The sequence below is a fragment of the Nyctibius grandis genome, chromosome 7 (genome assembly GCF_013368605.1).
Source record: "Nyctibius grandis isolate bNycGra1 chromosome 7, bNycGra1.pri, whole genome shotgun sequence".
NCBI classification, from domain to species: domain Eukaryota; kingdom Metazoa; phylum Chordata; class Aves; order Nyctibiiformes; family Nyctibiidae; genus Nyctibius; species Nyctibius grandis.
The window spans coordinates 345,279-370,031 of record NC_090664.1 but is presented as its reverse complement, the minus strand read 5'-3'; positions in this window follow the sequence as shown (position 1 = coordinate 370,031).

Here is a 24,753-nt window from a genome sequence, read left to right as displayed (position 1 = left end):
TTATCTTTTAATAGGGCAGATTCTAGTCTCTTTTTGTTCAAATTCACACAGAAAAACTAGGACCATTAAACACATTCAATAGTGTTCATTCATGTGCAGCTTCATAAAGAGATTCTACAAAATCTCACACTGGGAAGCTGTCTCTTTTGACTAAGAAAAGGCTCTGCAGCATGTACTGCGTTCCCCTTTAGGTAATATCACTGTCGACCTAGTTTGCACACAGTCAGACCTATAAAAGAAGGCTGACACTGGTAACCTGGCAGGGCAAAGGTGCCTTCTCTCCCCTGCTGCTCCTTTCAGCGTAATGAAGGATGTTTCAATCGTCAACTCTTACATTCCTAGGACCAGGAGGGAGCATTTTATGATAGGAACAGCACAAAAGTTCCTTAGTTGCATTCTTCTGGCAAGCTCCATTTTGACCAGCTGTTTCATAGCACGCTCTGCTCTACAAAAGGTCAGGGCATCAGGACTTCATTTATTACAAAAACATCTCTTAGACATCTCTCTTTTTTTTTGTGGTCAAGAAGCCTGCCTGCTGTAGCAGCTTCTCCCACTCTGTTTATGAGGGACCCCAGGTCTTAGAAACACATAGCACCCTCTTTCCATTATCAAATTGGCTAGGTGAGACAGGAAACCAGTCAAAACAGCAGGGAAGGACAGACTGATATCTCCAGAATGCCCACAGATAGCCGAGATAAAGAGGAAGAGATGATACAGCAAACAGGTGTGCAACTGCTGTGCACCACACTAGTTGGGCTGGTGCTGAGTGGCCATTACTGGTGCTATTTTCTATTTAGAAAACCAGCACATTCTAATGACAAAGCCTATCTCCTCCCCATTACAGGGCAATTGCCAAAGTACAAAGCATCTGCCCTACATTAAATTAGCTACAGTCTAAGGCTTTTGTTTTTAACTTTTTTCCTACTTTGGTAAAGCTATGCAACCAAACGTCCCTCCACGTCAAAATATGGCAGGTCCTCTGCTTTTTAGGATTTGTCTCTGCATTTGAACTCTTGCCAGTAAGCAGCATTTATGTTTGAAATTTCTAATGACGTGTTTAGGACTCAAACGATGACAGGTGTTATTTATATTTTAATGGTAGTGATTATGTTTGTTCGACAGAAATTTACTGTAATGGGGATACACTGCAGCCTTGTCATCACCAAGTACTACTGCTGCTGTATATATGTCTCCTTTTCCATCTATGCTGAGGTCAGTGCCTGCCTGTGGATCAAGTAGGTTTTGTTCTGGGACAAAAAGAGTCTCTACAAATGAGCCTGAAAAGTCATATACACCTCCAGGAAGATGTACACAGAATAATTTTCCACTCTCTCTGCTTCACTGTGGGAAAGAATTGGGCTTGACTGCCAGCATTGCTGCCATGTCAGAACTGAGTTTCATTCCACCTGTGCTTGCCAAAGGCTTATCTGTATCTGACTCTAGACTTAAACATCCTCAGATTTAAAGGAACTTTACATCAGTACTTTGTATCAAGATCACATCATACCACTATGCTGCCACTTCAGAAAGTGCATCATATCAGGTTCACTGAACGTATTGGAAGAATAAATAATTCATTAAATCAATATGCCTTCTACCACAGCCACGCAGTGCTACAGTATAGTAAAGAGGAAACTGGCTTCATATTTATGTCCTCCTTATAAATACTTTAAAAGGATTCATAAATGTTTAATACACAATTTAATGACTAATCAATTCTTAGATTTTTAAAGTCCAGAAAGCCTGTAGCTTTGTTATAGATTTGTTCTGCTATACCTACAACTGATAAACAGATTGCAGCATTTTGGTTTTCAATGAGAATTTATTCACTTTCTGTCCTGCAAATCTTAAAAACCATTAAGAGAGAAACTTGTATTTTTCCTTGCTCAATCTGTTCCTTATTACTTTTACATATGTGGAAATCCGTAACAAAGTAAAAGCCCATAACACCATCACCTGTTGCCATACAATGCTCCTCTTAAACACGAGATTAATTCTGACAGTGCATGTGCAGGCACAGCTCCCACTGGGAAACTAGTGCTCACGTACAAGTTAAAACAGTTGGCAGTTCTGCATTTTTTATGATAGCCATGATAAGTTTACTCCCATTAACTTCCTTATCATAGAAAGAATGTAATACTGACACTTTGATCTGGGGTTTTGGTCCAGCTTGACTTGATTAGTTATTATTACTCACAAATAACAAGACCAGATTATAAAAGTTGCTACACAGATACAATCGCCATTGTGAAGCATTTGTAGTATTGTACAACAGCCTCATTTTTAAAAAAACAGCAACACAAAGCCCATATTATATGTAGAGTGAACTGGTTAATGGAGAAACATCAACAAGCAGAAATCAGTGGGAAGCCAGCCTCCACGGGAGATACTGTCCTGTAGGACTTTGTGAGGATCAGACTGAGTCTTTACTACAGATCTGAAAAGCACATCTGCTAAAACTGTGTAGATGACAAAGGTTAACAAGAGTTCTGTACAGTGGTGGGCTGTATTGTGAAGAGACTCAGACAAGTGACTGACCAGAGCTTTTACCTCGGTTGGTGCAGAGGGCGAATATGACCAGTAAGGGTCACTCTGGGATCCAGGCGACTGTGTTATCTTTGTGTACAGTATCAGTTAGGTGATTAGCCCTGCAGTATTGTGTTCTTTTCCTTTTTTTTTTTTTTTTAGGACATAGAAGATAATAAAATCATAGAATAATCTCAGAAATTCATTCATAAGTTGAGGGCAGTGTAAGACCTATAGTATACATTTTGTCTACAATACTGTGGTTGGCTCTGACAGAAACTAATGACTACAAAATGAAGCTTAAGGCCTGAATTTGTATCTGTGAAGAGTAGTAACATCTGGAATAAACTAAAGAAGGAGTCAGATGCTATATTTCAGAAGTCATTTTGACAAAAATTAGGTGCCGTTTGGAGGATACACTATTGCTAAGTTCTTCAACTCAGTTCAACTGGTGACGATTTATGCACTAATATACTCAAGAGGTTAGAATAAATAATCTAATGGTCCCATCTCACCTTGAATGCTTCACATTCTTCTTTACAGAGAGAAGAACCGTTTCAAAGATTAAAATACCAATGGATAAGATTGTCACGGCCCTTATTTGCTTGTACAAGGATATACAGCCTCATCTCTAACTCCTTATAGCTGCAGTAAGTCTTAATCTGGCAGAGGAATAAGCTGCCTGTCTCTTGCTACGAGGAAGAGAACAGAAAAGGAGAAAAATGTTGCAGCTTTCTTGTCCTCTTGTGCAAGACTGGATGAGGACAGTCACGGGAAGCTGTAAGCTTCTCCTCATTAATGGAAGAGGACATTTGGGCTCAAGGCAGGAAAACACCCTTCAAAAAGGCAGTCATGCAAAAGGCTGCAGCAGACTGTGACTCTGCTGCATTTTCCCTGCTGAGGATTGTGCTTTTACGAACCAAACACACCATCTCTCACTTCAGGTGCTCTATATAGTTACATACTGTGTCCCCACAATCCCAGAACTCCATGCTGTGAGGTGCTGAATGTCCCTCACAACTCTGACAGATGCACAGTGTGCAGCACTGAAACCTAAGGACTCAGTCTGGGCATCCAAATTTCAGCAACAGTGCTTTGCAAAGTTTCCAAATGCCACATTTCTGAAGTTCTTGAAACCAAGTTGAAGATACAGTCATGGATCCTATCAGAGCCTTTTATGGGTAAGTATGAGATTTCTTACCACTTAGAGCACACTAACAACTGAGAATACCACTTTAGATTAAAAGAATGTTTTCCTGGCAGTTATAATTACAGAAAACAAATAATTGCTCCCTGTTATCAAATAAACAAGGCAGGATATCAGACATTTCTTTTTACACTAACACGACAGCTAAGACAAGCACTTAGTGTAGTGCTTATCTATTGAGACACAGTTTAATTTGCAAAGTTGTCAGGTTTTCCTCTTAGAATGATCTTTAGGCTGTTCTGACAAGTCAGAGACACTGACAGTTCAGTAAGTGTGTAACTGCCCACTCACACTCTGCAGTGAGGTGTTTAGAACATTGATCCTTTCCTTTATTTGCCACAAGTATAATTGCTTTCCTTATAAAGCAATTTTAAACCTCAAACTTATATTAAATACAGAAGTAACTTACGGGCTAGTTTGAGATTCCCTTTTCCCATTGCTGGAATGCTACCTGGAAGGTAAGATAGAATCACAGAATGGTTTGGGTTGGAAGGGACCTTAAAGACCATCTAGTTCCAACCCCCCTGCCACAGGCAGGGACACTTCCACTGGACCAGGTTGCTCCCAGCCCCATCCAGCCTGGCCTTGAACACTGCCAGGGAGGGGGCAGCCACAGCTTCTCTGGGCAACCTGGGCCAGGGTCTCACCACCCTCACAGTAAATATTTTCTTCCTAATATCTAATCTCAATCTCCCCTCTTTCAGTTTAAAACCATTACCCCTCATCCTGTCACTACATGCCCTTGGAAAAAGATACTCTGTTAAAAGTATTATAAAGAAATTTGCAAAAGTAGAGCAAAGAAGGCACTGCTTCATAAGGCTGTGCATGCATACACACACAAGTGAAACACACACAGATCATGTGTGCGCTCCCTGAAGGAGCAGAGAACAGCAAAATATAGTCTACATCTATTTACCACATGTACCGCTTCACAAATGGTTCAAAACATCCATGACTAAACACGACTGGGGCTACCAGATTTTCTGTTTAACTGTAGTGTACTGGAGCATACAAGAATCTCAAAACCCAAATCTGTTCTTGAGATGCTTTTGAGATTCAAAGTTCATTTTTTTCCTTTCCTGCTTTATTTTCCCCTAATTTCCCACCTCCAAAATAAAAAAGTTGGGAGGAAAAAAGCCCAAGAGTATTTCTTAAATTAAATAAGAATTTGTCCCTTTCCCTGAGGGGGACCAAAAAATCAAAAAGGGGAGATGGCAAGGAGGAAATAGCAATATCCAAAAATATAAAAATGAGAGATTTCTATTGGAAATCAAATGAAAAATATATTTATGTTCTTGTTCAGTTGCTTTAAATGCCTGAGGATTATTGTCTCTGATAATTCTTATCAACTCCTCTACAATTTTGATGAAACAACCGTTGATTTCCAGCCTTCATTGTAGTTCTTTAACACATGGCTTTGAAAATTCCTTTGTGAGACGCTGAGTATTTCTGGGTTGGAATGCAGGTGGATGTCAGCTCCATGCTCACATCCGTCTTTAAGTGGGACAATAAGTCAACCACAGAAAACAGATTAAACTAATGTAGTAAATGGGGTCTAATTTTAAAAAAATTACTTCAATATTCTTGTAGCACATTTTTTGCATCTCTCATTCATGCTGCAGCAAAATTAGATTGATATTAAAGTAACATTAAAATGCTTAAGATTGACGTCCTACAGGAGCTGAATACTCTTAAAGTGAATACTCTTAAAAAACTCATAGCTTAACATTAGGTCAAACACTGTGACTAAATCTTGCATAACAGTAACACTTCAAACACCCTACAGAGATTTTGCCACGCCTGTAACTTTGTGTGAAGGTGTTACCTCTCAAGGTCGGGAGCATCAGCCTTTTCTCCTTAAAAGTTTCTTTAGCGAAATAGTCCAAGAGTGTTGTGAAAGCCAATGGCCGTTATTGAATTGGCTTCATCCAGATGGATGTCTGGAAAGACATCAGTTCCCCTTGCTCTAGTCCTCTGCACTGCATGCTCAGTGTCGTGTCACCATCCCCTCTGCCAAATCTGTCCACCACATATGGTGGGGATCACAGAATCCTCAAAATCCAGCAACTCTCACATCAAGCCACAAGCTGTCACCTATACAGGGGCTAAACAGAGCTTTGACAAAAAGCTGCACATCTGGAAAGCATGGAACCATTGATTCATAAATTAGTACATCAAAGTTAGGTAGGTTTTAATAGAACAACACTGGATCTTTAACAGAGATCAGTCTCCGGGAATATTGGCTGGACTTCATAGCTGCCATTCTTATCTTTGGGTGATATTCATGTAAACCGAGTATTTGGGAATCTTAAGGGGAAGTGTGACATACTGGATATGTTACTGGCAATGCACAGTTTTAAAGGTATATATGTACCAATAATGAATTATATAAACCACATATGATACAAACACATGTATCTACATAAATACACCTTCATTTTCCTATGCTTTTTTTTTTTTTTTTAAGCAATCTAGGTGTTATGGACACCTTTGCCATTGAGGGACTCTTGTATATATTGCCAGAAATTTTACTCACAGTCCTAAGAACCACTCCAGCCAAAAACTAGCTCAGTATCTTCTTAGCATCCTGACAGTGGACAAAATTTGATGCCTAAAGAATATAAGAACAGGACAAGCACATTGCTACACTTCAGAATAATTTCCCCAACCCACAGCCTGTAGCTTGAATACTTCTTGAGCCAGAGGTGTTTTTTAAGTATTCAGCTTCGCAGCGGTTTTTTTCCTCAATGGACTTCTCCAGTCTCCCAGTTCCACAGCTTAGCTTCACATTGGATAAAGAATCACCTCCTTTCACTTTGAACCCAGCACCTATTATTTTCATTTGATGCTCCTCTAGTTCTTTTACCGGAGAAGGTCGTAAATAACAGATCCCTCTTTGTCCTCTCCATGGCACTCGCTATGGAAATCAAAACCACAACTTACGCTGGCAAAAGGGCCAGGAACCAAAGAGATATCGTGATCTAAGTCTGCTCTCTTGACATCCAGGTTGAGGAACATGGCACACAGCTTTTCCAGATTGTTTCCTGAACTTAATCTTTCTGAAGAACAACTGTACTGGAGTCATACACCTGCGTATCTATTTCAGTAACCTCTCGTTGTCAGCAGCTACAACAGGATGCTTAGGGAAACATACAAAAATATGGCAAGCATTTCTCTTTGATACGCTTTTAGCTTCTAGCAATCTTTACTTCCAACCTGATGGGGCAGTAATTGTGATGATACCAATAAATTCATTATTCTAGATCCAGAAGCACTTCACACACTCTGGGTTGCCATAGTGAGTTTATGGCACGAAGAACAGACACATGTAGGTGGCAGCTGAGAGCAGAACCAGCACTCCTGAACGCAGAGCTGTTTGCTGCGCTGTGCAGTTGGCTCTGCACAGCTCAGCTTGCGGGGAAGGGAGGGGGAGAGACAGACATTACAAATTTTGTTTAGAAGAAACTACTTTCTGCTCATAAATCAGATTTTTTGCTTTTTTGAAGGATCAATCAATTCTGAGGCACCTAGAAATGTGCAGAATGGGTTGTTTCAAACTCATCATTAACTTGCAGGATTGCAGGAACTAACAAATATTTTTTAATTAATATGTCCAACTTTCTCATGTAACCACTTTGCGCACAGGCATAAAATACGAATTTTGAATTCTCATAATCAACTCCAAAAAAAGGAGCAACCCACATGAATTGCCAGCACTGAAGAAGAGTTTGCTAGCACATTCACACTGAATGAGACACTGGTAAGAAACTTAGTGCAGAATTTGTCCATAGCATACTTCCATAGGAACGTTATTTACAGTGAACCTCATCGAAAGCTGTTCACATTCAAAGGATAAGTCCTACTTCTCAGTTCTAATCTGCCATGTTTACCATCTGGGGTGCATAGCTCTGGCAATAGTGCACTCTATCTATTGGCACTCGATTTTTTTTTTAAATATCACTAAGCAATATTTTACAAGCATTTGCATTCTCAGCATAGCTGCACCCACATTCAAAGATGATGTGCTTTATGCCTTCTCCTGGAAAAAAACAGCTTCGGCATTTCTTCCAGCTCTATTTAATCTAAAATATGTAATTTTAAACTGAAAGTCTTTTTTTGCTACTGGATAGAAAAAAAAGGCAGAGCCGAGAAATTTGACTTTTTTTTTCATGTTTCTGTCAGAATTTTTTAGGAGTTTTAATAATCATTATAGGAAGCTTGCAAATTATATCCAGAAAAGAAGTCCCTGGAGTTAATCAGAAACAACTCTGCTGAAATATTTGTTTTTTGAAGAATCTTAATGTTTCTCTTTTCATATAAAGAAACAAACCTAAAGATCCCTGCTGGAGGTGAATTTTAATTGCCACTAATTTTGCTAAAGAATTTATCTATCTTGCTATTTAGTTCTTTTTCACTGCCATCCGTCTAAAGCTGGCTTGCTAAAGCTCATCAGGATTCTTAAGCAACAACAGACATACAGACTGTAAATCAGAACTCATTTATTCACGCTATGTGCACTTCTAGTTGTAAAATATTAAAGCAGGACCTGTAGAGAGGTGAACAGTTAAAGAAGAAACTAAAAAAGCCCAATCAATTCGACTCTGCTCAAATCAATCACACAAACTTTAGGGCCCAGAGTATACTGGACTCATTTAAAATTTGCTTGTCCTTCCTTTTGTCAGTGATGCTCTCATCTGAGCTGTCCCACTGAAACCTACAGTTTAATCCACCGTGGCATCACTCTTAATTCTTGTATTTTCAGCAGTTCCTTGATGTTCATAAATGTGGTGCAGATCAGTCCCTTAACAGAAAATTCTCATCCTTCTCCCACCAAAAAAGTGAATCCTCCTTGTTTATCTGAGTTCAGCTTTGATTCCTTAGCCAACATAAAATTGAACTGAACATATCTACTGCTACCACTGGAAATTTGCCAGTCAAGGTGGAAAAGGTTGGCCAAAAGTGGTAAAATCTGTAGCATCCTGCCTTCCACATAGGGACCCTTTCAAAGAAGGCAACAGAGATTGGCTCCATGTGAAATTTCTCCTGCTCCTTCTTTCACACCCTGAATCAACTGTTCCACCAAGGCAAGGGTGTGCTAAAGCAGTATAAAGAAGGAAAGTCTTTGGAATTCGCTGTGTCACAGCCAGGCTGATGAAGGGCTTTAGGTGCCCTGTGGAGCCAGAAGACAGCCTAGTGTTTCAAAGGCTAGTTCTAGTATAGCTCAAAGTATTCAGCATTTGGCAATACAAATCCCCGACAGAACAAGGCAAGAAAGAAATCAAAATCAACTTGCAGTTTCCATCCCTCCATGTGATCTTCCCACTTAAGAAAGGAATGGCCCTTTTTTTGGGGGGTGGGGAGGTGGCACAGAGTGGGGAGGAATAGTGATACATGGAACCAAAGCAAGACTATTCAAACCATAACAGGAGGATCACGAGGAACATCAGGTGCAGAACGTTTCTACGACACCTGTGTTGATAGAGCTGAGTGCCACCTACACAGAGAAGGAGACTGCTCAAGGGGCTCTACCAGAAGAGGTGGTCTCCCTATGCTTAATAATCTCTTAGTGAAAACAGAAGAGGCCTCAGGGAGATGCTTCCTGGGTGGGGTACCAGAAGCAGAGCAACCTGGCCTTAGAGCAAGGTACTAAGCTCCTGGGCAGTGCTCAGTGCTGCTGCTGAGACACTTGGGCTATACTGGAGTACTGTGAGCAGACTCCAGACGTGCTGAGCTGAGGCCTTTAAACCAACGGAAATATGACTGATTTTTGACACTGGTATCCCACCCATAGGTATGCTGTCAGCGAAGTACACTCATGCTATGCTTCATATTTCTCTTACAATTCCTGCTAACTGTTCTCTTTTAGCACTTTCATTTCATCCACCTCTTACTGCTCCAGTCAATTGGAAAGAATGTTCAGCTGTCTTAATCTGGGCCTCTCCATATAAATATTCTCATGTTTTAATTGCCACTTTATTATTCAGAAGAGAGAAGAACCGAAAAAGCTCTTCATGCTTCAGTGAAAACTGTAATACTACCGGTACCTTAACATGGCAAAGAAGAATTTTTGTTGCATTCATTATTTGTTCAAAGGGAGAGCACAGTTCAAGCATGCAATTTATTCAGGGCAGACAATTTATTAAATCACACTTAGCTCCTTCAAAAGAATGTGACACCAATAAACACAGTGACAAAAGACAGCTGCTCCTTACCTTCATATTAAAAAAAAAATCTTCCAGTGATGCAGTTGGGAAGCCACTCACCTGAGCACTGCAAGTATGAGATGCCATAAGGACAAGGGTAGCACTAAGCTAAGGCTGTGCATGGTGTTCCGTACGGCATCAACCTCAGATCACATCAATTTGACTTTGGTATCAGCAATGCCTGTGATACGGGACTCTCCTCAGAGCACTCTCAGTCAAACAGATGCTTTAGTGTCCTCCTTAGCCTGAAAATTTAAGGAACCTAGCAATCTCTTCCCTTGTGTTAACTTAGGAACCTCTTTTTTTTGAAAGAAAGAAAGAAAATGTTCCTTGGTTTCCTGAAATCACTAAATGCCAAGCTTGAAATATTTTCTGTGCAGTCAGGGACACCACCCAACAAACGACTGAACCTGTATCCTCCTTTGGATTACTGCTGTATGATGTCATCAATTTGTCCAATATATCCCTTGAACTGTACTATTGGTCAGAAAATCGTGACTGAAATGGCACCTTTGCTAAGCCAAAGGCAGGTTGATGAACAAATCAAAGACAGGAATGTGTTTACTAAGGCCCAGATTCTGCAGACATTGACTTCACTGTATCAGTTTTGCTCATAAGCAATTTAATGGGCCTATCCCTCACAAAATCACCTAGGTGAATAAAGGATTCATAAGAACAGGACAATATCCATTTCCTGAATCATTTTCCATTCCCTAGCAGGACTGGATGTTATCATTTGTTGATCTATAATTTAAGTATGATGTTATTAATGCAGGAAATAAATGTATTCATTCAGCAGGAAAGCTCCCATTCATGTTGATAAGCTTTTTTGTCTTTGTGTTCATTGTATTTTAACCAGGTACTTCCCAAAAGGCTTTAAAATGTTCAAACGTAGAGAACCGATTTAGAGAACAGACTTGCAGAGTCAGAGCATGGCTGAGGCTGGAAGATCACCAGGCCCAACTGTTAGCAAAATCAGAGGCAGACATATTTTTACTAACTTTGGGGACTAATCTTAAGACTGAGAGGTCTAGGAAGATAGATGGCGTAGGTTGATAATAATCTAAACTAGAGCTACTAAGTGTAGGGGTTGTCAGGGAAGATTGGTTAACTATTGTGTAGATGTGAATGGCTTTTGTGAGCAATGAAATAAGGAAACATTTGGTCCTTGCAGAGGGGGAAGATTGCCAAGAAACACAAAAGAAGAAGTAACTAGAGTAAAGGTAAAACTGGTAGGCAGAGATTGAGACGACCGACCTAATTGGGAACAAAGTCTACTAGACCCCCACCTTCTCTAGGGCACGTGCAGTGGGATGTGAGACTATGGTGCCTTTAAACTGAAGTGAGAAAGGAAGAAGCCAGTCAGGAGGGAAAATAATTTAAATATTACCAATAAGAAAGAGTATATGGAAAACTATGTTAATTACTCTCTATAAATGTGTGGTGATTCTGTGCTAAAGTTGAGCTAGTTTTGTGGAATATCACCCAGCTCCCAGCTTCGTACAGATCTGCAATAAAAGGAATACCTCGAACAAAAAAAAAGAGAGGGGTGTAGTGTGTTCACAGTACGACTTGCTGTGAGTGAAGCCTTCCCTGTGACCACATACCACAGGCTCATCCTCCTTACCTTGCAGGAATGACCACCTTTAGCCTTTTTTTTTAAAAAAAAACCAAACAAAACTCCTCCCATATAGTACAATTTCTTTTTATTATAAATGTCATTACCTTTCACAGAAGTAGACTGAAGTATCTCATCACTTAGTTTATTCTTGCAGGGCCTTTTTTTTTCCCTCTGGACTCCTCACCATAGCTGCGGACCTTCTAAGAAATACTCCTTGTGGGAAATATTCACAGCTGAGGAGAATAACAAGAGAAAGCACAGTGTTTGAAAGGGATTGTTGGAGTACACAGTGCTGTCAAAAACTTACTGCCAAAGACAATCTGCACAGGCGCATAAAAGCTAGATCAGATTCAGAGTGGTAAATGCTTAACAATTGGAACTATTATTCATCTCCTTTAATATTATCCTTTATTCTTTCTTTAGATTCACTGTAGATTTTCTTGTCCTTTTTATATAAAAGGAGATCCCAGTTTGTTTGAACTTTGTATTCATGAAAAGAAGAGAGAAGATAACTGACAGCTCTCCAGTTTCATTTTACCTGTAGGAAAGCAGCAAGAGCAGAGCAGCTCCACCAGGGATAACAAGCCAGGAACCAAAGCTGACCACAACACTGGAAGTGCCCTCACTCACCAGGGCACACTCTCAGACAGTCTGAACATGGCAGGCAGCATGGTGGTGACAACAGGGTCCATCGACAGTCCCAGACAAAGCAAGGTAACGAACCAGGTCCAGAGTCCAGTCTGGGGACCCACACAGGAGATGAGACCAGAGACAAGGCTGGAGATAATGCTGCAATATGGGTCCATCCAAGAGAAAGAACTAGGGACAAGCTACCTAAAATACTGATCCAAGATCCCTCAAGGAAGCAAGGCCAGAGACAGGACTGGAGACAGATGGACCTGTTACATACCATGGCACATACCCGCTCCACAGCTGAGGTAGGACCACTGAGACAGCTCACTGTGAATGCCCAAAGCCAATTGAGTTAGTAAAATGCCCAAACAGCTGTCTAGAGGAAAGGCTCCAGACACAACTGAAGATAAAATATATGCTGGATGAGACAGAAAGGGGTGTGGGGAGCTTTCCCATGCTGCATGGAGTAGTAGTAATTGGGAAAGGGAATACAGCTCTCTTACTCCTCTGGAACATTTGCCTGAGAGAGTAAGATAGGAGGCCAGTGGCTGCACTATATTCAGAACGAATAAACTCAAACAGCTTCTACTATAAACAAGAGTCTGATGTAATATAAAAGGTCACTGAGCACTGCCTCGGACAATCCCAAGTGCACTACACAGCTTATTTCTTTTGAACTGATTCTCTTAGAAAAGTAATGTATTTGTGACTTTCTATACTTGCTTTATTTGAAGCACCTGCGCTTTGTTATCAAAGATCAACCTTTGTAAAACCTCATCAATTTATTCTTGAGATTAAGCACAGTCTTTCAAATTAATTAGGTAACATAACAAATGCTTGTGGAATCTGAATAGCCTAAAGGACTTGAAAGGAATGTCAAATGGGTTTGGACAGAGTATTAAAATCAAGTCATTTGGGAGTGAACTGGAGATTTAAAAGTCTCCACTATGACTTCTGGAGCATATTAGTGCTTTCATGCAAGAAGGCTCACTTTACCTTCCCCTCATTCCTTCCCTTGCCATCAAGCTGAGCTCAGTTTCAAGTGATTGAAGCCATTATCTCACACAGACATCACAAGTGGCAGTTCTCTGATGATTTTAGAGCCTCAGGTTTAAGGCCTCATTCTTGCTTGTACTTGTGGAAGTAAATCAGGCAGAACCCTGAAACAAACTGCTTCACCTGCCATGTGCTCACACTCCATTCATCAGCAGCTTTCTGTCCAGAGACAGAGATACTTGCTGGTAAACAAGGATAAGGTTGTTCCATTCCAAAAAGGAGCCTCTGTTTTCAGCATTTGGCAATAGGCAACGGCCAGGTAGGGTGAATCACGTCACAGCAAGCAGTGGTGCCATCTAGGGCACCTCATTGTGCCCCAGTAGTGTTTAAAGACCATGGACATATCGTTGAGGGACTGGCTTCCACTGAGAGGGAGAGGATCTGTAAGCCAGGTGCAGACCTGCTCTGCAGATTCATCTGAGCTTGAGTTTTAGCTCTTTCCATCTGAATCACTGCTTGGCTCAGCCTTTACGAGGGACTTGAGTATTCACACCAAAAGAAGGATGTACGCACCCAGATTTCTTTGCCCCTGCAGCTCAGCCTGTCCACTGGATGGAATCCCTTGCTCTGTAATTTGGGTGGCAGATGGAGAGACTTTTAGCTTTACAGACCCTCAGTCTAGTTTGAGCTGATGGGAATATGAGAAAGGCAGTGGATATTCTCCCATTCCATTCCGAGACGTGCAAGGGAAGAAGCAGACCTTGCAGGTTTCATTAGTTACACACATCTGCAAAACTTATTTTTCAGCAGGAAAAGCCTGAGATTCAGATACTCAGCATAAGCAATTTGTTTGCCTGGAATACCTCCTCTCCCCCACCAACCAACACCAGAGTATTTTTGTTTCATACAATATTTTGGCACACTGCCTTTGCTGCAAGCAAACATAGCGTACTGTGAAGAGCGACCCCTTTTAAGGATGTTTTCATCTCATCTAAGAAATTACATGGCTGTCTCAGCTGAAAGTAGACTGATGTTAACATTAGCAGTTAATGTGTCAGCAAACATCACAATAATACTGCTCATTGCCCTGCAAGAGAATTTCAAAGAAAGTGAAAAGGACAGCATTCACTGAGTGCCTGAGATGGGGGATTTAAAAGATGTACCAGAATAAGTAGAGATTTCAGCCCAGATAATCAGTTCCAGTGTTGCCAAGGTAGACTTCTGGCTGAAATAGATACAAATGCTCTAGGAACAAACCCTTCCACAGGCAGGTTTTTCTGCTTGTTGCTCAGAAGTAGACAGGACCACAGAACAGCTGGAAGTTAGGAGGGGATTTTCAGATTTTACGCAAGCTCAGCTCAGGTCCCTGAGCCCGTGAGTTTCTGTTCATCTTTCCTGCGCATTCCAACACAGAGTACAAACAAGGGAGTGAGAAAGTATTCGTCTTCCCTTGACAGCCAATTACAATTCTTGGCAAATACTCAGTAAAGTAAATCCATAAATACGGTCTGCCTAAAAGACCACGAGGGACCATATTAGGTAAGTGTGATGGGGTAACCTTGCTTGGCTGTCAGGTGCCCACCAAACCACTCTCTCACTCCCCCTCAGCATGACAGGAGGAGAAAATAAGATGAAAAAGCTCAGGGGTTGAGATAAGGACAGGGAGATCACTCATCAGTTACCATCGTAGGCAAAACAGACTTGGCTTGGGGAAGATTAATTTAATTAATTGCCAATTAAAAATAGAGTAGGATAGTGAGAAACAAACTCAAAAAATACCCCGCAAAACTAAAAACACCCTCCTCCCACCCCGTCTTCCCAGGCTCAACTTCACTCCTGACTCTTCCACCTCCTCCCGCTGCCTTGAGCAGTGCAGTGGGATGGGGAATGGGAGTTGTGGTCAGTTCATAATGTTTCATCTCTGCCACCGTTTCCTCCTCACGCTGTTCCCCTGCTCCAGCATGGGATTCCTCCCATGGGATACAGTCCTTCACTAACTGCTCCAAAGTGGGTCCTTCTCATGGGCTCCAGTTCTTCAAGAACAGCTCCGTCATGGGTCCTTCCCTTGGAGTGCAGTCCTTCAGGAACAGAGTGCTCCAGTGTGGGACCCCATGGGCCACAAGTCCTGCCAGAAAACCTGCTCCTGCATGAGCTCCTCTCCCCAGGCTGCAGTTCCTGCTGGGAGACTGCTCCAGTGTGGGCTCTCCATGGGCTGTGGCTTCCTTCAGAGCACATCCACCCACTCCGTGGACTACAGGGGGACAACCTGCTTCACCATGGTCTATTCCATGGGCTGTAGGGAAATTTCTGCTCTGGCATCTGGAGCACCTTCTCCCTCTCTTTCTCTGACCTTAGTGCTGCAGGGCTGTTTCTCTTCCATTTTTCACACTCCTCTCTCACAGCTGCTTTCAAGTTGTGAAAGAGGAGTGCGAATCAAACTGCAAATCAAACACTCCAAGCAGAGACTGGAATCGTCATCTAGGCAAACCATTAGGAAAGCTTTTGGTTGCTTGGGAGAATGCCTCAGTAAAACATAAATGAATTATTCAGTCATGTCCCTATATTGTTAATGCTGTGAAAGTAAATACAAACACCAAAAAAAGAAACCATAATATTCTTGTTACTTCGAGTCATTTTCACTTCAAATACATATATTCTTCCATTGTGTAATTTATTGTAACAAAACCAATAATATAATTTTCTCCAGAGACAAGTAAAACCCAAACAAATGTACTCTGTGGCATCTGTGACTCACTAACTACATCCCAGCATCTCTTGCAGCAGGTCTGGAGTGTGCTCTTGTATGCCAAGTCACTCCCACATTGCCCTTGGCTACACGAGTAGGATGGGCCATGGTGTCTACAGCCACACAAGTAAGACCAGAGGTGGCGTGGCCAGTTCGTTCCCTTAAAACTACTTGGACAAAAAGAACTATGAACACACGAATTTTGTCCCTTGCATACTTTCAGGCCACGCCAACACGAGCACCTTTGCAGCTCAGGCTGGTGACACAGACTTCCTGCACTTCCACACTCTTGTTACATTTACCTAATTAACAAAACCAGGACAGGAAAACAGTAGAAACCTGTGCATTGCTGATCACTGCACGCGAGGGAACTGCATTTCCAGGACAGTCGGCAACCCGTTCAAACAAGCATGCATAGAAAAAATAATCCAGTTAGGTGACTGAAGACCCTTCAGGAAGAACAACATTACAGCATACAGAAGACGTACCTTAACTATGCAAAAGTTCTGGTTTAACAATGTCAGCAACAAATCTTAGAGCTAGATGAGTAAGGAAATAGTCTCCTTCCTTCAACAAAAGCTAAAATATTATGAGCTACCAGATATTCATTCATTACTCTTAAAAGTTACATAAAGAATAGCTGCCTTGGGAAGTGGGAAGCTTTAATGATTTTTTAGGCCGCTGTACCACTCAAATAAAATTCAAACGAACAATAAAGGTGTAAAAGCGAAGCACCTTATCAAAACAGACTGTTAAAATCTTTGTACTAAAAGTGAGATATGCAGAGAAGAACTGCTTGTTTAAGGGACAGAGGATATCAGTCAGAATGCCATGCCTACATCTCTCATCACCAAAGCTCACCACTTCGCAGCTTTTAAGTAGCAGTTTTTCACCACTGTAACAGTGTTTGAAATGATACAAGGAAGATGTTCTCTGAAGGCACTACTTACGTATGGATCCTCCAGATTTGAACTATGTGGGTAAAGGGGTTGAGCTGATTGTTCTTCAACCCAGTAAGCAGCAAACAAGAGAGAAAGAAGGGGATACCACAAAAACAGACCGGAAAGCAAGCTCCAGAAATAGCCTGGATCAGCACTGAGAAAAGAGCTTTTGGACAACACAGGCCGAGTGAGAGGTTTGGAACTGTAAGTAAATCCATTGTCTCCTTGTTTTCTCCTTTCTTCGAAGAAACAGAACCTTGCACAGTCTTCAAAAATGAAGAAAAGGGTACACAGCCCGGGTGAAAGTACTGCAGAATTTGTACACTCAATAAGCATTACTGTCATTTTCTCAGTGCCTTGTTGGTGCTTGGTAAAACACATTGCCTTGTACAGAAGCTTCTATCCTATTTGCAGGTAACACAGGAAAAAAAATTCTACAGATGAGGCAAAGAGGGAGGCAAAAACATACCTCGGTGTGGGGGAGCTTCAAACATACAGTAAACTAGCAAAAGGTAAGTACTATACCAGTGCTCATTCTCACACGGTCTGGCTACACAGGGAAAGGACACATAAATGAGAGACATAACTGGTGGAATATTACCCAAAACCTTACAGGGAAGGGGCCATGTGCAAAGCATACGCAGTTTACCAGGCATCACTGCCAAGATGCATTTGCACTCAATCTAGTGGGCGAATGGTGCCAAATAACCCTCTGCCTACAGTCAGCAGAATGTAGGAAATGTTGAGAGGGCGCTGGGGGACAGAAAGGAAGAAAAATGCTACAAACTCCTCCTGCTTCAGCTAGAATGCTGTTGAAAGCTATCGAATGTGTGTAGCAGAACTAGCGCAAAACACAAATCTAGGGATGTAGCTGGCTCACGGTGCTTAGAGCACGCGTTAGTAGGAAAAAGAATGCAAAGAAAGAACGTAAAGAATATGTTTTCCTTGTTCCTTCTATTTTCCGTTTTACATGTTTATTCTACCACATTCTTCTGTTTCCTTTCTCCCCTCTGCTAGCTCTAGGCTTCTTTCTAGCACTATTTTCTTTCTAGAGTATTTCTTTCTTCTTTTTATTCTTTCTTGCGCTCCTCCTGGTTTTGCATTTATCTTGATTTTCTGTGGTTTCTTTCCATTGCCTTTCTCTTCCTGAATTTCTCTCCTACCTTCTCCCTGCAGTCGAGTCAGCAGCTGGGAAGCTGTGCCAGCCTTAGAGTCTGTACTGGGCCACCCATTAGGAATGTAATTGACTTGCTTCACGCCTTTGCAATCAATTCCCCACACAGCAGAAACCAGCTAGTAAGTCCCAGGGCAGTGCTACAGAGCCTCAGCTACCTGTTAAGGAAAGGAAAGCAGATGCCTCAGCACCAACCTTCCAGAAGAATCCCTTGAGCCGAGTAACAATTTGTGAAAGCACAGGCAAAACCCCTGGACAGGATCAGGAAAACACCAGGAAGCCCAGGCTATGGGGGGGAGCCAGGAGAGCTGTGAGGCAAGGCAGGATGCTTTTAATATCTGTGAATGAAGAACAAAAGCAGAGGGAAGAAACCTGCACCTAAAAATCTCTCAGTAACTATGCTCATTTCCTCTAGCATGGCTGGAACATGGGGAATAGGTTTGATTGACAGACTATATTTTTATTAGCAACCCAAACATACACTGACCATAGGCTCAGGCACAGTCCCACAGTCAGTGATACAGTCCAGCTTGTCAGGACGCTGCCAGGCACGGTTTTGGCCCAGGCCAGCTAGCAGCCACTCCGATCTCTCAGAAGGGAGCATATGCCAGAGATTGCTCCCAGTGCGCAGCACAGATGAAGCCGCTGCGTTCAGGAGGGGAAAGAGAATTTAGCTGGTATGGACAAGACCATGGTGAGGCAGGCTGTCCCCCTGCAGCCCATGGAGGTCCATGGTGGAGCAGATATCCACCTGAGCCCGTGGAGGACCCCATGCCAGAGCAAGTGGCACCGCTGTGAGGGCTGCAGCCCAGACCTCCCATATACACACAATCTGAAGAAAACAAGGAACAGTAAGGCCATAGAAGCATCCCATCAGGCCCAGAGAGGACTCAGAGTCAAGTGCTTTCTGACATGCATGCAGCCATAAATGACCGATGGGAGAGTTAAAGGAAGCCAAAGGAAGCCAGCAGTCCTGTCCCCTCACCCAAGTAGCATCTCCTCTGCATCAATGTGCAATTCTGGGAGTGGTCATTTGGCTCATTCTCAGGCTCTTTATTCCATTTAATCTCAGAATGAAAGTGATGGCTTGAGGAACTATTATTTTTCCCCTAGTAGAAACCAAGCATCAGAAAGCAAACCTGAATTTTTTCAGAGCCCATAAACAAGTTCTTTTATGTGTTTCTTTGCTGGGAATAGAGCCAAGATCCAGTGATAAAAGTTCAACTTCAAAATGCACTCAACTGTTTGCTACTTTAAAAGCTGATTTAATGCAGTTAGTGTTAGGAGCTGTTAAATAATGGCAAACTGTACAGCTACACAGTTCTCTGTCAAGGCAGACATTCCTTCCATTGTTCTTTAATGCAGCTATTATACGAACCTTTATAAAATATTAGAGGTTATTGTCTCTTCCTGTTTATTCCTCACTGAGAATATTCATGAAGAATTTTTTTCTCCTCCCAGAGATTACACAGAAACAAAAGAGAAGCCAGGATGGTGATGGGGGAGATCACCTGGGACAACTTGTAAGAGGATCAACAACGCCCCAAAGAAGGAACCTTACCAATCCTTGTTCTGAACTCAGAAATAAGGTACAAAAGAAAGAATCTGTTTCAAAGATGCAATGAAAACTATCCTTCTGCTTATCCTAAGAGGTGCTGGATCAGGTTATGGATACAGAAATCAGCATCTGGTTTACTTGCATGCCTTTATACTTAGAGTACAGAATTAAGTACATCAAACATACAGTGTAGCTTATGAAGAAAACATGATAAATAACAATTTTGTGTTCTCCATTTTATGTATGCTACATTTCAAAAGCACTTTTGTATCTTTCTTTGGTGCAGTATGGTACACAGTAACTAAAGTATACTTACCACATAATGGAATTAATCATACTCTGAACGATTTCAAGAACAGAGCTACTCCAGTGTTCCAGAAATGGTGACAGCAGGATTAGTGCTGCAGTAAATTACACTCTTAGTTGGTAAACTGCGATAATCCTACAAAGCAAAACCCAGGAACGTCCTGATACAGAACTAAAGTCAGCCAAAAGAAAGACTTGGGCTTTGGCTCACAATTAGTAGAAGAGTTTCTTATGATTCTACCTACTACTCTTAGATAGCAATTTGAAGTAGATCTGGTGTCAAGTTTGGGATATCCAATAATCGAGTTCATGTGACAACATTGATATTTTCTAAAAATACAATTTTAAAATTAGAATTGTACAGCAAGAAAGACACTGCCTTATCTGCCCTACACTGGTAGACAATCTTTCCAAAACAGACCCAGTGTTGGTACCTGGCTACTTGTCAAATACAGAAAGAAAGAAACAGAAAGGAACAGGATACAACTAGTACATAGTATTAAGCAAAAATCCAGGATCAGCCAACATTAGAACTGACGCATTTTTCTGTGTCAAAACAAAGGTCCACCCAGTCTAGTACTCTATATCTAATAATATTGTATCTGTGACACAAGAAGGACAGGGCAAACATGTTTGTGCTATGTCTCCCAGTCCGAAATAATTGGGGAATCAGGGATTTCCAGTCAGCGTGGAGTCTCTGTATTTAATAGACCTGCACAGATATTTCTTCTGCAGACTTGTCCATTTGCTCTTTAAACCCAAGTAAACTCTCAGCACCCACAACATCCTGTGGCAAGAAGTTCCATAGTGCAGCTACATGTCATGGTGGTAAAGAGCCACTTTGGCTTTGGCTTTCAAACAGGCAGTGTGATACTTTCAGTCACGTCTTGAATTTTTATAGTGGAAAAAACAGTTAATAGTTTGTTCTCTAGTTATTTTTTCCATACCACTAATGACTTTGAAGATCTCTAGCTACAGAATTCCTGGAATTCTGGAAAGAACTATATTGTGATCCACCTGCTTAAAAAGCTGGCTAGGTACCCTTATAAAAAAAAGCTGCTGAGGATTAGCCAACTTGCTTTCTGTTCTGGATTACACTTACAATGATGGTAAACTAGCTTTACTTTACTGAATATTGTTTTCTTCTTTATCTCATCATAGTTACTGCCAATTCATCTTTCACTACTTCTGTATGGCTCAATAACATTTCAGAGTGTTGGCAGACAGTGTGCTGGCTTGATTCAGCCTCTCTGAGAAAATCACTCCGACAGAGCAGCATGATGCAGATACCTGTAAGGTAGATCCTCTTCTCCAAGAAAATATTTAGCTTTCAAAATTACTCACAAACTGTCCCATTGTGGTCTGCAATCTACAGCACAGTAGAGTATTAGTGTTGAAATGAGGTAAAATAACAATATCCACAGACTAGCATGTGAGGACAGTCAGCACCATAATACATATAGTGATCCCTTTCAACGGCAGCAAATTTGTCACTTTGTCATTTCTCCAAGATGGAGAAGTAAAAGAAACAGCAATGAGAACAGAAACTGCCCAGCAGGAGTTTTGTCAGGAACTCTGTTTATACCTTGTGCCTTGTCTTAAGAGACTGAAACAATCCTGCATCGTTCTTGCATTAGCCTGGTTTTCAGTGCAGGTCTTTAGACTAACATGGTCACCACTATCACAGGGGCAGAGAAGTGGTGGGGAAAAGAGAAGCACTCAGGTATTTGCAGTTATGGCTAAAGGCAGAGTTTGAGTTAACAAGGTTATTTTCTTTTTCTCCAGCTCTCCTTTTATGGTCTTAAGAGATTTGTTTTCACTGTCCATAGATTTGTTTTCACTTTCTGATCCACTTTAACTATTTTTAAAACAATTGTCCTTTGTTCATTCCCCTCTTCAAAAAGGCCCAGCTATGAACCCCTTGTCTGTGAGCTTCCCAACTTCTCCACCTTCATCATCTCATTCCATTTCAAATGAAGTCCTGTATGGGCATGTATATGTTCTCGCTAACAAACATATTGGTTCCACATTCAACCCTAAAACATGTACCAGCAACATAAGATCCAGAAGCATTTTATTATTAGCTGAGAAAGGGAGGTCTCTTCTGCATGACACTGATTTTTCTGCTAAATACCCCAATTTATAATGTCTTTATTAAAAAACCCAAACCAAACAAAAACAACAACAAAAAAAAAACAAACAGAGATGCTTTTCTTGATTATCTACCTAGACAGGAACCAATTTATAACTTCTCCATGAAAGAAAGACTAAAAGTGTGTGGCAATGCAGCAGATTAAAAACAATCAGAAACCTGTGACAAGGACAGGTCTGCATTTTGTCTAATCCTGGCTTTCATCTTGATAGTGAATGAACTGAAGAGCAAACAAAAAATGAACACAACAGGCAAAGCCTGGTACTTTAGATAGGAGTGATAAGCTAAGCAGCTTCCCTCTGTCGATAAGAGATTGAGAAAGCAAGTTCCACTTACCTCTCGTTACAGGTAATGGGAACGCACTCCCATTTCTGCACAACAGCAGTCCCGTGGAAAGTGCCCACAAATCACAGCCATTAGAGAACATCAGATGCCTCCTTCCCGTTGTCATTCACTTATCTGGTACCCAAATGGCATCTTCTCACCTACCAATGAAATGTGACATAAATTTTCAAGTTACCATTAGTTTCACTCGCAAAAAAGAGGGAAGAATATTACTGAGTTGAGACACAAACTAGAAAGATTTATTTTGTCCTTGAAAACTTCTTTACACGGGTAGATTTATTAAACTAGGCTAGGGAAAGATCTGCATTCATATGAAAGCAGGAAGGATACAAATCTTGCTTTACATTTCAGTGGCAGATGAAAAGTGTTCAGTGCACAAAGATATAATCAAACCGTTTAAAATTAATCTTGATATTTGCGTAAGAGACTGGAGACTAACGAGGGGTTTTAGTGATTTGTGTGAATGATCCTCCCTTGCTTTGGGGCAAAAATATACTACCACAAACCAGATTTACATGAGTTTAACCTACTCTTTCAAAGAACAATCACTGAGTTCTATCTAAAAACACTTTTCAAGGTATAAGCTGATTTGCCTATGGGATATTCATACCGTATCATTACTTGTTTCTCTGAATCTGTAGTGGAGTAACGATAACTGATGATTATCTGTTTGTTGGGAGAAAGAACTACCTCATGCTCTTGTGAAAAGCACTGCATTATCAGCAAATTGTAGTAAGGACAAAGACCTTCTACAGAGATAGAGATACAAATAATTTTTGTAATTTTCATTTTAATAAATGGTTTATTCACTCCAGTAGGGTTAACGCTGTGTTCTCAAACAGCAATCTGCTCATGATCAGACTGCATGACTGTCTGGGCAAACTGCTGAAACTTGGGGATACTTCTGATGTATAAAACATGATAGTATTCTTATATAAATGTAAATCTTACACAAATATAACTATTATATAATTTTTATATAAATACATAAAAATATATGTTATATAAATATATACATAAGAAACAACAGCTGGAAAACTCAAAACCCCATACCCTTCCAGTCTCACCTCAGTTGAATTTAGAGGAGGTAGAAACCACACTCCAGCAGTCTTGAAAAGTCTCAGATTACTGAAGTGCTCGAGGAACACCATTCAGCTGCTACACAGAACTCTGATACCTGATGCAAAAGCTAAAATTAACGTATTTTTTAAAGTGTATAAATGTGCACATAAAATCATGAAAAATAATTTTAATTAGAATTAAAATTCTATCCATGTTTTTCTTTATGTGTAAAGTCAGCCCTTCCTAGCCATAGCTTCAAATTCATACCTGACGAGAACCCTCTCTCTCTCTCTCCACATACTTCACGTGGATCATGAAGTACCAATTTCACATAAATTAATATAGCAAGAACACAGTCACATAGTCCCAGGTGTGCGTGTGACATTGGCTCCCTTTTCTGTATCCCCACGCCCCTGTACCAACCTTGACAAATATCTTCTCGTATTGAGAAGATGGTGGCTCTCCAACCTGAAAGACTGCCACATGCCCCCTGTGACTCGTGTAATGAGGAATGCCGTTGCACTGCAGCACAGTACGCTCGTTCAGATTCACAACAGGGAACAGATTGCCTTAAAATTCTACTAGCACAGACGTACAGGCATCCTTCTGAGCGTAAACCACAGCGCTCAGCTTTGGCTGAAATATGAAGCATGCTTAGCAATTGTTAAGTGACAAGAATACATAAATGATAAAAAAAAGACAAAAGAGTGGGAAAATTAACATGAACGAAGATAAGAGCCACACAGGAGAAAAAGGGTAAAATATGATCTTTCTTGGCTGCAGTTCCACAATGTTCCATCTTTAGTTTAAATGAGACCTTCCTCCACTGCATTTCCATAGTATTATTCTATCTTCAGTTTAAAGACAATTTCTATGGAGCTGAATAGTCATATAAATGATCTGCTGCTAATTGGTTATTGCCTAACAATAACAATTGCATATGACTTGTTAGAAATTCAATGGCATCTAATAATGGGATTCTATTGTGTACAGTTTTCACTGGTTGTTTATTCTTTGTATGTGTTAAGTTTGTTCTTTTTTTTTCCCTTTTTCCATGAAACATGAGTGCATTTTCATTCCATTCAACCAAGTGATTTGAACAATCACCATCAGGCCAGAATGCTCTTAGTATGAAAACTTTCTAAAGTGTTTAAGCAATTGCTGCAATGCAGTGCAGATGAAATTGCATGTGAATTAGGTTTTATGAGGCCATAATAGTATTTAGAGACTTCAATGCATTCATCAAGAACTATATGAGCAAATTGTAAAGGAACTGTATAGTT